Consider the following 12,176-nt stretch of genomic DNA (forward strand, 5'->3'; position numbering starts at 1 on the left):
TTTTCTTTAGCCTAAGTTTTTCGAAGAGGGCACTTCATTGCTGAAAATGCAAAAGCGTCCAACTTGCGACCATTCCGTACGTCTATATGAGCGTTTCATCTTGGAAGACCAAACCGTCCTGGTAATGGAACATCTTCCTGCCTATGTGACCTTGAGGGAGTTCATCAGAGGAAACGGAGGGTGCCTGACTGACGAGACAGCGAACCGCATCATGAGCCAAATCCATGTTGCAATCCGTCACTGGACGGATAATGATCTTTCTTACCCATTACTCAAGAGATTGATACTGATCAACCCAAAAACCCTGCATATGATGACTGGTGATGTTTTACTAAACACTGGAAATCTATTGCTTGCAGGAATTGAAGAAACGGATGAGGATTTGCGCTGTGAATACATCGCTCTATTCTTCATGGAAAAACACAACAAAGACCCATTATTAGGTAAGATCGATAACAAGAACAAAGTGGAACTAACATTGCTTGGAAAACATATAAAGTTCTGAAACATAAAGTGACAGTAAAATGATAAGTGTCAAACCTTGATGACAAATGAGCAAAGTGTAAAACACAGGGGACTGATAATGATTGTTAGCAGTGATTAAATGTTCATGTCATAGTAACAGCAACACATGCTTTGTATGTCATGGTAACATTCACCTTACGTGTACACGCCTACTACAGAAAGGCCAAATGTGATTAATCCGCCCTCTTCACTTACTCTTCCACAGAACATGTGCCTGATGCAAAATACTACTTGACTGCAGAGAACTTGGTAGATCATCCCTTGTTTGCAGATTTGGACATAGAATGAAGAAGAGAGAAGCCAAATAAGTAAGAAAAAGATTATTTTTTGTTTGTTTAATCAATTCTGGCCTTTAAATCAAAAAGATATTATTTGAGACAGACTCAGACCTGCCAACCTGTTCGCTCTTTGACCTCAAAGTACGCTGGTACGATTTGTCACTCTAAACTACGCAAAAGCCTGTTGCACGCGCTGTCCTCAAATCAAGCAACAGCAGAAGAAGAAGAAGAGTTTGGCCGATCACAGCGCTGGCTCATTCCCCAAATAGCAAGCCAGGATGATTGACAAATGCGTAAGGCTTATGATAGAAAAGAGACAGCGACAGAGAATCCCGCTCGATCCCCCTTTCACTCCCGGCGTGTGACGGGTTTCTTCAGCGAGGACTGTACAGTCGTCTCGGTGCGTCCGGCTCCTCACGCTAAACAGGCTGGGGGAGATGTGTTGAAATATTGAGTTGAGTTAACTTAATCCTCTGCGTGATCGCATGGATTGACTCTGAAAATACGCTTTGTCATTCATAGTCACTCGGAACAATATAATCTAAATAAACTTGAAATCGCTATGGCTTTATGAAAGTGTTCTGACTTGTGGATGACTGACAACTGCGAGTCTGGAGAAACAAGCATTTATTTATTCATTCTCAGTGTTGAGAAATGTAGCATGAAGAATGTGTAATGTTCTTGTGTTAAAAATATCTAAAGTACCAAATTATGTTAAATATTCTTTCAGTATGAAAACTAGCGTGTTAATTACTTATGGATTTAAAAGTACCGTTGTCTCAGTGCTGCGCAAGCTCTCTCACTTTTGGTAACAGTATGAATGAGGACGTAAGAATGCAGATTTGTCATTTTAACTGAAATTAGGACTGGTGTTGCTTAAGACATTGTCGGTCAGTGTTTCTGTAAAAATAAAACGAACAATAACACTGATAAGATAATAATACTACTACGAATTCTGCTACTAATAAGAATATAAGGATTGATGAACTGCCGGGTTCGTGAATATTAATCACTGCATTTGCTCAAACTAATTTGCTGAAATCAAAACGATGAGATTGCCGTTTGCGCATTAGTTTCTTGCTCATAAAGGCTGAATAATTGAAATGAACTACATTATTTTTACAGGACAGTACAAATAATATCGTTCACATGTAGCACGTCAATGGACTACTTGCACAACTTCTTCCGCGTTCTAGTTAGTGCATATCGGGAGTTTCCGGTTACAGCTTTCAGCACACCTCCACACATTCAGATTATTATCACTGTTTAATGCCAATTGATTAAAACAGTGAATACTCTGTGTTCTCTGTGAATACTCTGATCTCTGTGTTAATTATCTTGAGCCTGCTGTGCATCCTGAATAATAAATAGCTAAAATATATTTATCCACTAAGCTGTGGCAGTCCTATATGTTCGTCTTCTCATGAAGTTTTTTTCTCTTTCTGACATGTCATACCTGTTGGGTTTACATTTTTAAATGAAATTGAGTATTAAAAGAATTGCTTGTGTGCGCTGGTGTTTAATCCAGTCTTTTAAAATGGGCAGACCGAGGTGCCTGTAACCATGTTAAATAGGCTAGGCTATTTAATCAATAACACACACAGCGTAGAGGAGAATGACAGTCAACTACTTGGAATGTTATAGCATTTTGGGCATAAACATGTAAATAGTGAAAAGATTGATATTGAAAAATGACACAGAATGGTTAAAATATTTAATCCCAATAAGCAAATGTTGGTGATTCGCACTAATGTTATTCCTCTGTTCTCACACACTTCAGCGTCGCGGTCGCTAGTTTAGACGACCACAGTACATTGAAAGTAAACATAACCAGAAATGAGTGAGGCGTACTATATCATTCAAATATTATAAAGTTATTGTTGTAATTCGTGTCCAGGTGCAGGTCCAGCATCTGATCTGAATAAGGCCGGGATCAGAACATTATATTATGCAGTGCATCTGGTTGGAAGTCGGAGTCATCACGCCGGTATGTAGACGAGATTGTTGAGGATCAGTGCCGATGACTGTCGTGTCGATGAGGCCTTCACAGGGCTGATGAAGGATGCGTCATGGATGGGTCCAGGTGCTGGTCCACCATCTGATCTGGATACGGCCGGGATCCGGCTGACTTCAGTAACAGGGAAGGAACTGGTTGACACTTCAGGACTGCGTTGTCGTAGTGTCCAGGCGAAGGTCCTTCATCAGATCTGGATCCGGCAGACTGCGGCAAACCTCGGATAAACAGAGAGACTAGTATTAGCGTAGACGCCATCCTTATGATGTAACGAGTAGATCAGGATTTATGGGGAGTGTCCCCGGTTCCGGCTGATCTAAACTATGCAGCCTAACATTGAATTATAGACACACACACACTCACTCAATCTCACACACACACACACACACACACACACACACACACACACACACACACACACACACACACACACACACACACACACACACACACACAATCACACACACACACACACACACACTCAATCACAAACACACTCAATCACACACACTCACACACACACTCAATCACACACACACTCAATCACACACACACTCTCTCACACACGCACACTCACTCAATCACACACACCCACACACACACACTCAATCACACACACACTCAATCACACACACTCACTCACTCAATCTCACACACACACTCACTCAATATCTCTCTCTCACACACACACACACACTCTCTCTGACACTCGCTACCTCGCTGCTATGCTGAGTTGGTTGGCGTCTGTGGCTTCGTATATCTTCCCGTTTTGAATCATTATTTACTACCATTCCCTTTTGTTTATACTGCTAAAATATCTTACTCAACATCACATATTAACTTGACATCGCTAGCTTTAATCTAAATCGTTACTAGTACAACACGCTAGTAATTCGCTAGCCTGTTGGCGTGCCATCCGTGCGCTCTTTATTTGTTTATTTATTTATTTATTTAGCTTGCGCCTTTCACAAATCCATCAAAGCTGTGGTAAGTAGTGATCAGTCAACAAACACGGTAAGTCATGTCTTCTTCTCCTCTTATTGTGACTTGCACTTTATGTAACATGTATAGCATGGCCTTCTCTGTCAGCACAGGGTTTACATGTGATAAATGCAGGGAGATAGTCAGGCCGACGGAGGAGATTTCAGAACTAGAGACACGCATCCAAACTTTAATTGAGGTTAATTGTAAGAGTGCAAGGGCTTTAGATACTGCTTTGGATGTGACTAGCTTATAGAACACTGTACATTGTTCGGTTCTGGCTGAAGTAGAGCCCGTGCAGCAGGGCAATTGGGTGACTGTGAGGCGCTGTAGTCGCGGGACAAAACACCGCTCTTCGTTCCGGTTACAACATCAAACAGGTTCTCCCCACTCAGTGAAACACCCACTGAGAATCCTGTTGAATGTGCCTCAGTTATTGGAGATTCTATCACACGGAACGTGAAAATAGAGACACCAGCCACCATAGACACATGTTTGCCGGGAGCCAGAGCGCCTGACATCAAAGCAAATTTAAAAGTGCTGGCTAATGCTAAATGTAAATTCTCTAAGATTATTATTCACGTCGGCACTAATGATGTTCGACTTTGCCAGTCGGAGATCACCAAAATTAATGTTTAAGAGGTGTGTGAACTCGCAAGTACGGTGTCAGGCACTGTAATTTGCTCTGGCCCCCTTCCTGTTCGCCGGAGTGATGAGATAGTTAGTAGACTGTCATCACTCAATGGCTGGCTGTCTAAGTGGTGTCCACAAAATAATATAGAATTCATAGACAATTGGAAAAGTTTTTGGGGCAAACCTGACCTGTTGAAAAGAGATGGTATTCATCCCTCCTGGGATGGTGCTGCTCTTCTGTCTAGTAATATGGCACATACTCTTAGAGCTCAAACTTGACAATCTGGGGCTCAGGTCAGGAAGCAGACAAACTGGCTAAACCGACCGCCTGCCAGCTGTCTCACGTCACCAAGGTCAGATAAACCCCATCACATAGAGCTTCTGTCACCTAGATATCATCACATAGAGACTGTGTCTGTTCCCCGAATTAGGAAATACAAAAAACTTCCAAACCCATCTAAGGGTATTTAATTGATGTTCAACAAATAAAAAACAGATATAATTCAAATGAAAAAATGATAAAGCTCAGGTTGCTGAATATTCGATCTCTCACATCAAAAGCACTTCAAAAGTGTTGGTGCTTAATGTAACAATATCTAGTGTAAATGATAAATCCCGTTTGAGATTTGAGATTTCAGGCAGTGCAGTGTATTCTCCATGAAGAAAAATGATTCATTGCTATAGGAGAGGAAGAATTTTCTAAACTCGTTAAATCATCTAAATCGACTAAATGAATGTTAGACCCTATACCGACTAAGCCACTGAAAGAGATGCTTCTAGAGGTCATAGATCCTCTTCATTAATCATTAATTCTTCTTTGGCATTAGGATACGTACCGGAAACTTTTAAGCTGGCTATGATTAAACCACTTGTTAAAAATAGTCAATTACAGGCCGATCTCGAATCTACTTTTTCTGTCAAAGATACAAGAAAAGGCATTTTTTTCAAATAAACTGTTCCATTTTAGTGCTTAGTGCTGCATTTGACACTATCGACCACAACATTCTTTTAAATAGACTCAAACATTATGTTGGAATTAATGGAATTGCACTAGCATGGTTTAAATCATACTTATCTGACCGTTATCAGTTTGTAGCAGTAAATGAAGAGATATCTTATCGATCAAAAGTTCAGTATGGGGTACCACAAAGCTCAGTACTAGGACCGTTGCTGTTCACTCTGTACATGCTAACCTTAGGAGATATTATTCGTCAGCATGGCATTAGTTTTCAATGTTATGCTGATGATACTATATATATATATATATATATATATATATATATATATATATATATATATATATATATTTATCATATATATGATATATTCTGAAAAAACAGATTCTAATTATTGGACAAAAAACTTCCTCATGTAATAACCTAGAATACTGTCTAACAGTTGATGGCTGCTCTGTCAAGTCTTCGTTGTCGGTTAGGAACCTGGGTGTGCTCTTTGATACCAATCTTTCATTTGAAAGTCACGTGTCTAGTTTCTGTAAAACCGCATTTTTTCATCTTAAAAATATATCTAATTTGCGTCATATGCTCTCAATGAAAAATGCAGAACAATTAGTTCATGCGTTCATGACATCAAGGCTAGATTATTGTATTGCTCTACTGGGTGGTTGCCCTGCATACTTAATAAACAAACTACAGCTGGTCCAAAACGCAGCCGCTAGAGTTCTTACCAGAACCAGGAAGTACAACCATATTAGCCCGGTTCTGTCAACACTGCATTGGCTCCCTATTAAACATCGTATAAATTAAAAAAAAATGCTGATTACTTACAAAGCACTAAATGGTTTAGCTCTGCAGTACTTGAGCGAGCTCTTAACGCATTATAGTCCATCACGTCTATTGCGATCTAAAAATTCCGGCCAGTTGATAATACCTAGAATATCTAAATCGACTGCTGGCGGTAGATCCTTTTCCTATTTAGCACCAAAACTTTGGAACAATCTTCCTAACATCGTCCGGGAAGCAGACACAGTCTGTCAGTTCAAATCTAGACTAAAAACACATCTCTTTGGCTTACCATACACATACTACATTATAGACTTCTATAATTCAATGTTAGGCTGCATAGTTTAGATCAGCCGGAACCGGGGACACTCCCCATAAATCCTGATCTACTCGTTACATCATTAGGATGGCATCTACGCTAATACTAGTCTCTCTGTTTATCCGAGGTTTGCCGCAGTCTGCCGGATCCAGATCTGATGAAGGACCTTCGCCTGGACACGACAACAACGCAGTCCTGAAGTGTCAACCAGTTCCTTCCCTGTTACTGATGTCAGCCGGATCCCGGCCGTATCCAGATCAGATGGTGGACCTGCACCTGGAACCATCCATGACGCATCCTTCATCAGCCCTGTGAAGGCCTCATCGACACGACAGCCATCGGCAGTGATCCTCAACAAACTCGTCTCCATACCGGCGTGATGACTCCGACTTCCAACCAGATGCACTGCATAATATAATGTTCTGATCCAATTTGACTTCTGACCTGTAATGCTGCCTGGATCATAAACAGACACTGTTTGCTCGTTGGCCAGAGGAGGACTGGTCCCCCGACTGAGTCTGGGTTCTCCCAAGGTTTTTTCTCCATTCTGTCACTGATGGAGTTTTGGTTCCTTGCCACTGTTGCCTTGGCTTTTGGCTTGCTTAGTTGGGGACATTTAATATTCAACAATATTATTGATCTGTCTCGCTTAAGGTGGACGACGATGCAATTTTCTTCTAGAAACAAACTTTGTTGTATTTTTTCAAGTTATCACTGTGTAAATAAAGGTGACTTGACTTGACACAATCAAAATCTTGGATATTATTAATAAATTAATTCATAGATAGATAGATTAGAAATATTAGATAGATAGATAAAAATAGTTAGATGATAGATAGATAAGTTAGAAAGAAAGAAAGAGAGAGAGAGAGAGAGAGAGAGAGAGAGAGAGAGAGAGAGAGAAAAAAAGAAAGATAGAAAGATAGTTTGTTAGTATCAAAGTTTTAAGAAGTTTTAAAAGCTTGAAGTTTGAAGGATTTCAGTTTGGTTGCAGTTGCAATTGTGTTGTTCATTTTTTGTTTGATTTTTATTTCCCTCCAGTATTTTGCAGACGAGGAGGAGGAGGAGGATAACAAAGTAAAAATAATAAATAAAATTTTTTAATTATAGACCGATTTCTAAATGACCAATTTTAGCTAAAGTTTTAGAAATTCTGGTTGGTGATCAGTTGAAGGACTATTTGGTTTCCAACAATATTTTGTCTGACTTAAAGTCTGGGTTTCAAAGGCAGCACAGCACTACTACTACAACAATGAGGGTCATTTATGACTTTATTGAAGCAATGGACTGTAAGAACACTTGTGTAGCTCTTTTTATAGATTTATCTAAAGCATTTGATACAGTGGATCATTGCATTTTACTGGAAAAGCTACATAATATTGTTTTTTTCTGACAAGACTGTAGATTGGTAGACTAATTATTTGGCAGACAGAACTCAGTGTGTTTATTCTGACAATCTCACATCAGCAACATTGACTGTATCTAGAGGTACCGCAAGGATCAGTCTTGGGTCCAAATTTATATTATTAACTCCAAATTTATATTAATAACTTGGGTGAAGACATCCCACAAGCTCATTTTCATTTTTATGCAGATGACACCGTTATTTATTGTAAGGCTGAAACTTTACACCAAGCTTTTTCTAATTTACAATCTGCTTTCAACCTTGTTCAGGTGCAACTGTATCAGCTTAGACTAGTTTTAAATGTTGAGAAAACTAAGATTATGCTTTTTTTCCAAAATCTAAGAAGTCTCTTGACAGTCTTCCAAGTATTTCTACTATACATGGCGAACTGATTGAACAAGTCAAATTGTATAAATATTTGGGTATATTAATTGATGATCAGCTCTCTTTTTAAGTTGCACATTGATAAATTGGTACATAAGCTCAAATTAAAAATAGGATTTAATTTTAGAAACAAAGCCTGTTTTTCTTGGAAAACCAGGAGGTGATTGGTTGCTGCAACCTTTCTTACTGCACTCGATTATGGTGACCTGCTCTATAGAAATGCGCCTGATAAATGTTTATCTTTGTTGGATACTGTTTTCCACAGTGCACTAAGATTTGTGTCTGGATATAAAGCATCAACACATCATTGTACTTTGTACAAAATGACAAATTGGCCTTCATTATCAGTGAGGAGGCACTTTCACTGGCTTACGTTTATTTACAAGTCTATGCTGGATATGCTTCCCTCTTACCTTTGCACTTCTATGTCTCGCAACAGCTGTTCCTACAATTTGCGCTCTGGTAATCTGTGTTTGTTATCTGTACCTACGGTCCGTATAGAGCTCGGTAAGAAGGCCTTTAGTTATGCAGCCCCTTCCACATGGAACACATCGCAGACTGATTTGCAGTTGCGAAATCTGATTTCTTTTGGTCAATTTAAACACTACATGACATTTTTGGAAATAGATGCTATAAATTGCTGTCACTGCTTTTAATATATAACTATTAGTAACTACATCTTTTAAATCTACAGAATGTATAAATTGTACTTTTAAGTAGTCTAATGTTGATTGTTTATTATCAGAACGGTTTTGTTAAATATTCTTCTTGTTGTACGTGTGTTTGTTGTTCATATTTGTTACTGTGCACTGTTAAAGCTGCATTAGGGAGTTTTGAGAAAACGTTGACTGAGCCTGAACATTTGAACAAGGATGCATATTTTCATATTCAGGATTCCGATTCGAGCGGCTGGTATCAAATGATCAGATAAATGAATAGAAAACGCTTTGCTGATATGTCTAGTGCAGAAATCTGAGTTTGGCCCACAAGTGATGGAGAAAAAGACAAAAGGCTTAGTTAAATATATGCGCTGTTTTTTTTCCCCACAGAAAAGCACAAACCTTTAATTAATTACATGCGTGCAGATTGTGTTAAAAGTACCTTTCACAGTAAAACCTCTATCACACTACGTTAACTGACTAGAGGCCCACAGAGAAGGAAATGAATAGTTGAAATAAAGTCGTTATTTTTGTTTGTTTTTGCGCACAAAAAGTATTCTCCCCAACAGGAGACATGTCACCTTTTTCACCACTGTTAAGTTTGCAGGTCTGCATTTGTAAATCTAGGATTTGATCATGCCTTAGTGTAACCAAGCCGTTGGTGCTCTCTGCGGACATTTGTTTTTACGTGATGTACATAAGTTATGTTTATATTAGTTTATATCATTTATTTTACATGGTCTATTTTAAAAGCCTTGTTCTATAAAACCCATATGATTACTTTGATACTTTATTTGAACAAATAATTATAGCTTGTTATTATATATTTAGGTAACACTTTACATAAGGTTCATTAGTTAAGGTGCTGTACAGTTTCTTCCAAAATTTTGCCATCAATTTCTTCGAAATCAGACATAGTAACTACTTTCTCGTGCTGTTGTCTGATCTGCCTGACCCCAGCGCAACTCAAGGATGATCTGATCACCTTTCTGATATTATTGATTTTCTCAGAGAAGAAAGAAGCAAACTCACTGCACTTTCTCACTGAGAGCATTTCACTGGGAATCTGGCTTGGGGGGTTTGTCAGTCTCTCTACAGTAGCAAAAAGAGTGTGTGTGTTGTTTATATTGCTGTTTATAATATTCCAGAAGAAAGTCTGTCTAGCTTTGCCTAGTTTCTTATTGAAAGCATGGATGCTGTCTTTGTAGATGTTATAATGGACTACAAGTTTTGTCTTTTCTGCATTGTCTTTTCATATTTTGCACTGCTGTTGAGTTTCTCCAAGGTGCGTTTTCACTAAAAGAAAGAGAAATAAGAACACAAACTACAACTTTCTTCAGCCACAGCCTTAGATGAAATAATCGGAAGATTAAATTTTTTTTTTAAAATCTCTGAAGATCTCAGCAGAGAAGGATTAAACAACTCCACAGACATCATTTCCAGCTTCATTTATTACTAACCAGATTTACTTTCTGTCAGATGTCTACAGCAGTTCTTATTGAGAATTAACAAGAGGTTTAGATGTTGATATTTGGTTGAAAATATTTAGTTTGCTTTAGTTGCGCAGTGTTTGCTTTAGTTGGGCTCTTGACTTTTGTTAAGTAGTTTCTTTTTCAGCTATTGCAGGTGTTTTCAGAAAACATTTCTGCATAAAGCAGATTAACATGTCTGTTTTAATGGTCAAATGACTACATTAAGTTCTGCATGACTCCAAGTTGTAAAATCTGGCGAAGTTGGACGGCAAAGACCAACCGCCCACTGCACAGATGCCACCAATAGACACGCCACTGGACCACACCTCACAAAGCTTATTTCAGACACACTTCTGGCAGTGTAAAGATGTAATGATCGATAACAAAACAGAGAGAGCTTTGCTGACAAAACAAATGTAATATTTAATTACTACAATACTAACTTCTCGGTAGAAATGTCATCAAGAGTGGGAAAAGTTGTTAAAAATGTACACTTTACACACAAACCCTACCACCAACTTCAAATTTCAGACGCCATTTTTATTTCTTAGCTCAACAGTCAGGAAATGGAACACACAGGATTGTGGGATATCAAAGGCAGCGAAGGATCCATCTATGCTGCCTTCAAAAATCACTCAGATGAAGGTATATCAGTAGATGGGATGTGGCATGATCATTGGATTGGGACGTGCCTTGTTACCTTCCTACCTCCATCTCCTGCCTGCAGAGGTAGCCTTTTTCAGTTTTCGGACGCAGCCGCCTGGCAAAACAGTGTGATGCCGGAGGGAAGGAGGAGCCTGGTGGAGCAGAAGGGGTGGAGTGTTGAGGTGCAGTCCACAGTGAAAGACCATGGTGGAGCCTGAGGGATGGCAGACCACGGTGGAGCAGAGGAAGCGCAGAGCCAAAGGATTGACAGGCCGAGGTGGAGACATGGGCCTGGGGGCCAAGGTGAAGCAAGGGGATCTGCTTCACAGAGCTATGCGAAGGCCGAGCCGGAGCTGCGAGACACCAGAGGAGCAGGCGAATCCAGGGCCGTGGACTGACCTGACGGTGCTGACTCTGTGATGGACCTGGCGATCAGATCCAGCTTCGGTTCAGATGCCGTGGCTCAGGCTCTGATTCCGGGATGAACTCTATGGCTGGCTCTGGCTCTGTGGAGGGTTTTTTGCTCGTGATACGAGTCAGGTGCTGGCTCGGGATTTTGGTCAGTGGAGGATCTCCGTCGAGGTGAATGATGGAGCTGGAGGATCTCTCTAGCTGTCCGGGACACTCCGGGCAGGGGCGATGTGTCCTATCTGGATCTGGCAGAGAGATGGCTGCTGGAGGTGTTAAAAGACCCGGGGACTTGGAGTTGATGGTGGCGTTGTCCTCGACGACTCCCACGGTGAGGGAAGATCCGCAAACCCACAAGGTAGTGATGTGACGTTCGGCACCGAGGCTTCGAAGCTTGTATCAAAAAAACGAAACATCTCACATGAACCACTGTACCGGAGCTTGATTCGTTTTGACATAACCATGTGAGCAGTGACGTCCGAAGCTTCGTTTTGACAAACAGCCACGTGACTGCTTCATATTCTGATTCATAAATAGCGCGAACCTTGCGCAGGTTTCGTGTCATGCGCTTCGGTAGTGAACTGAGACCGACTGAGACTGAACCACAGAGTGAGCTCTTTTGAATTTTCAGCATGGAACCAGCCAAGCGTTTTCAGGTCGTATCCACAAATACAGTGAGCTAATTATTATTATTATTATTTTGTCATAGCA

At 40.1% G+C, this 12,176-nt stretch overlaps 1 long non-coding RNA gene across 1 annotated transcript; it reads left to right on the forward strand.

Annotated features, from left to right (window-relative positions):
* Positions 1-359: 359 nt before the first annotated feature.
* Positions 360-2,731, forward strand: LOC143719425 (uncharacterized). The gene is made up of 3 exons (XR_013196516.1): positions 360-443; positions 731-833; positions 2,701-2,731. It is a non-coding gene; the product is annotated as an uncharacterized LOC143719425 (long non-coding RNA).
* The last annotated feature ends 9,445 nt before the right edge of the window (positions 2,732-12,176 follow it).

The sequence above is a fragment of the Siphateles boraxobius genome, unplaced genomic scaffold, assembly GCF_051911475.1.
Source record: "Siphateles boraxobius isolate OS27281-9 unplaced genomic scaffold, OSU_SipBor_1 63, whole genome shotgun sequence".
NCBI lineage: Eukaryota > Metazoa > Chordata > Actinopteri > Cypriniformes > Leuciscidae > Siphateles > Siphateles boraxobius.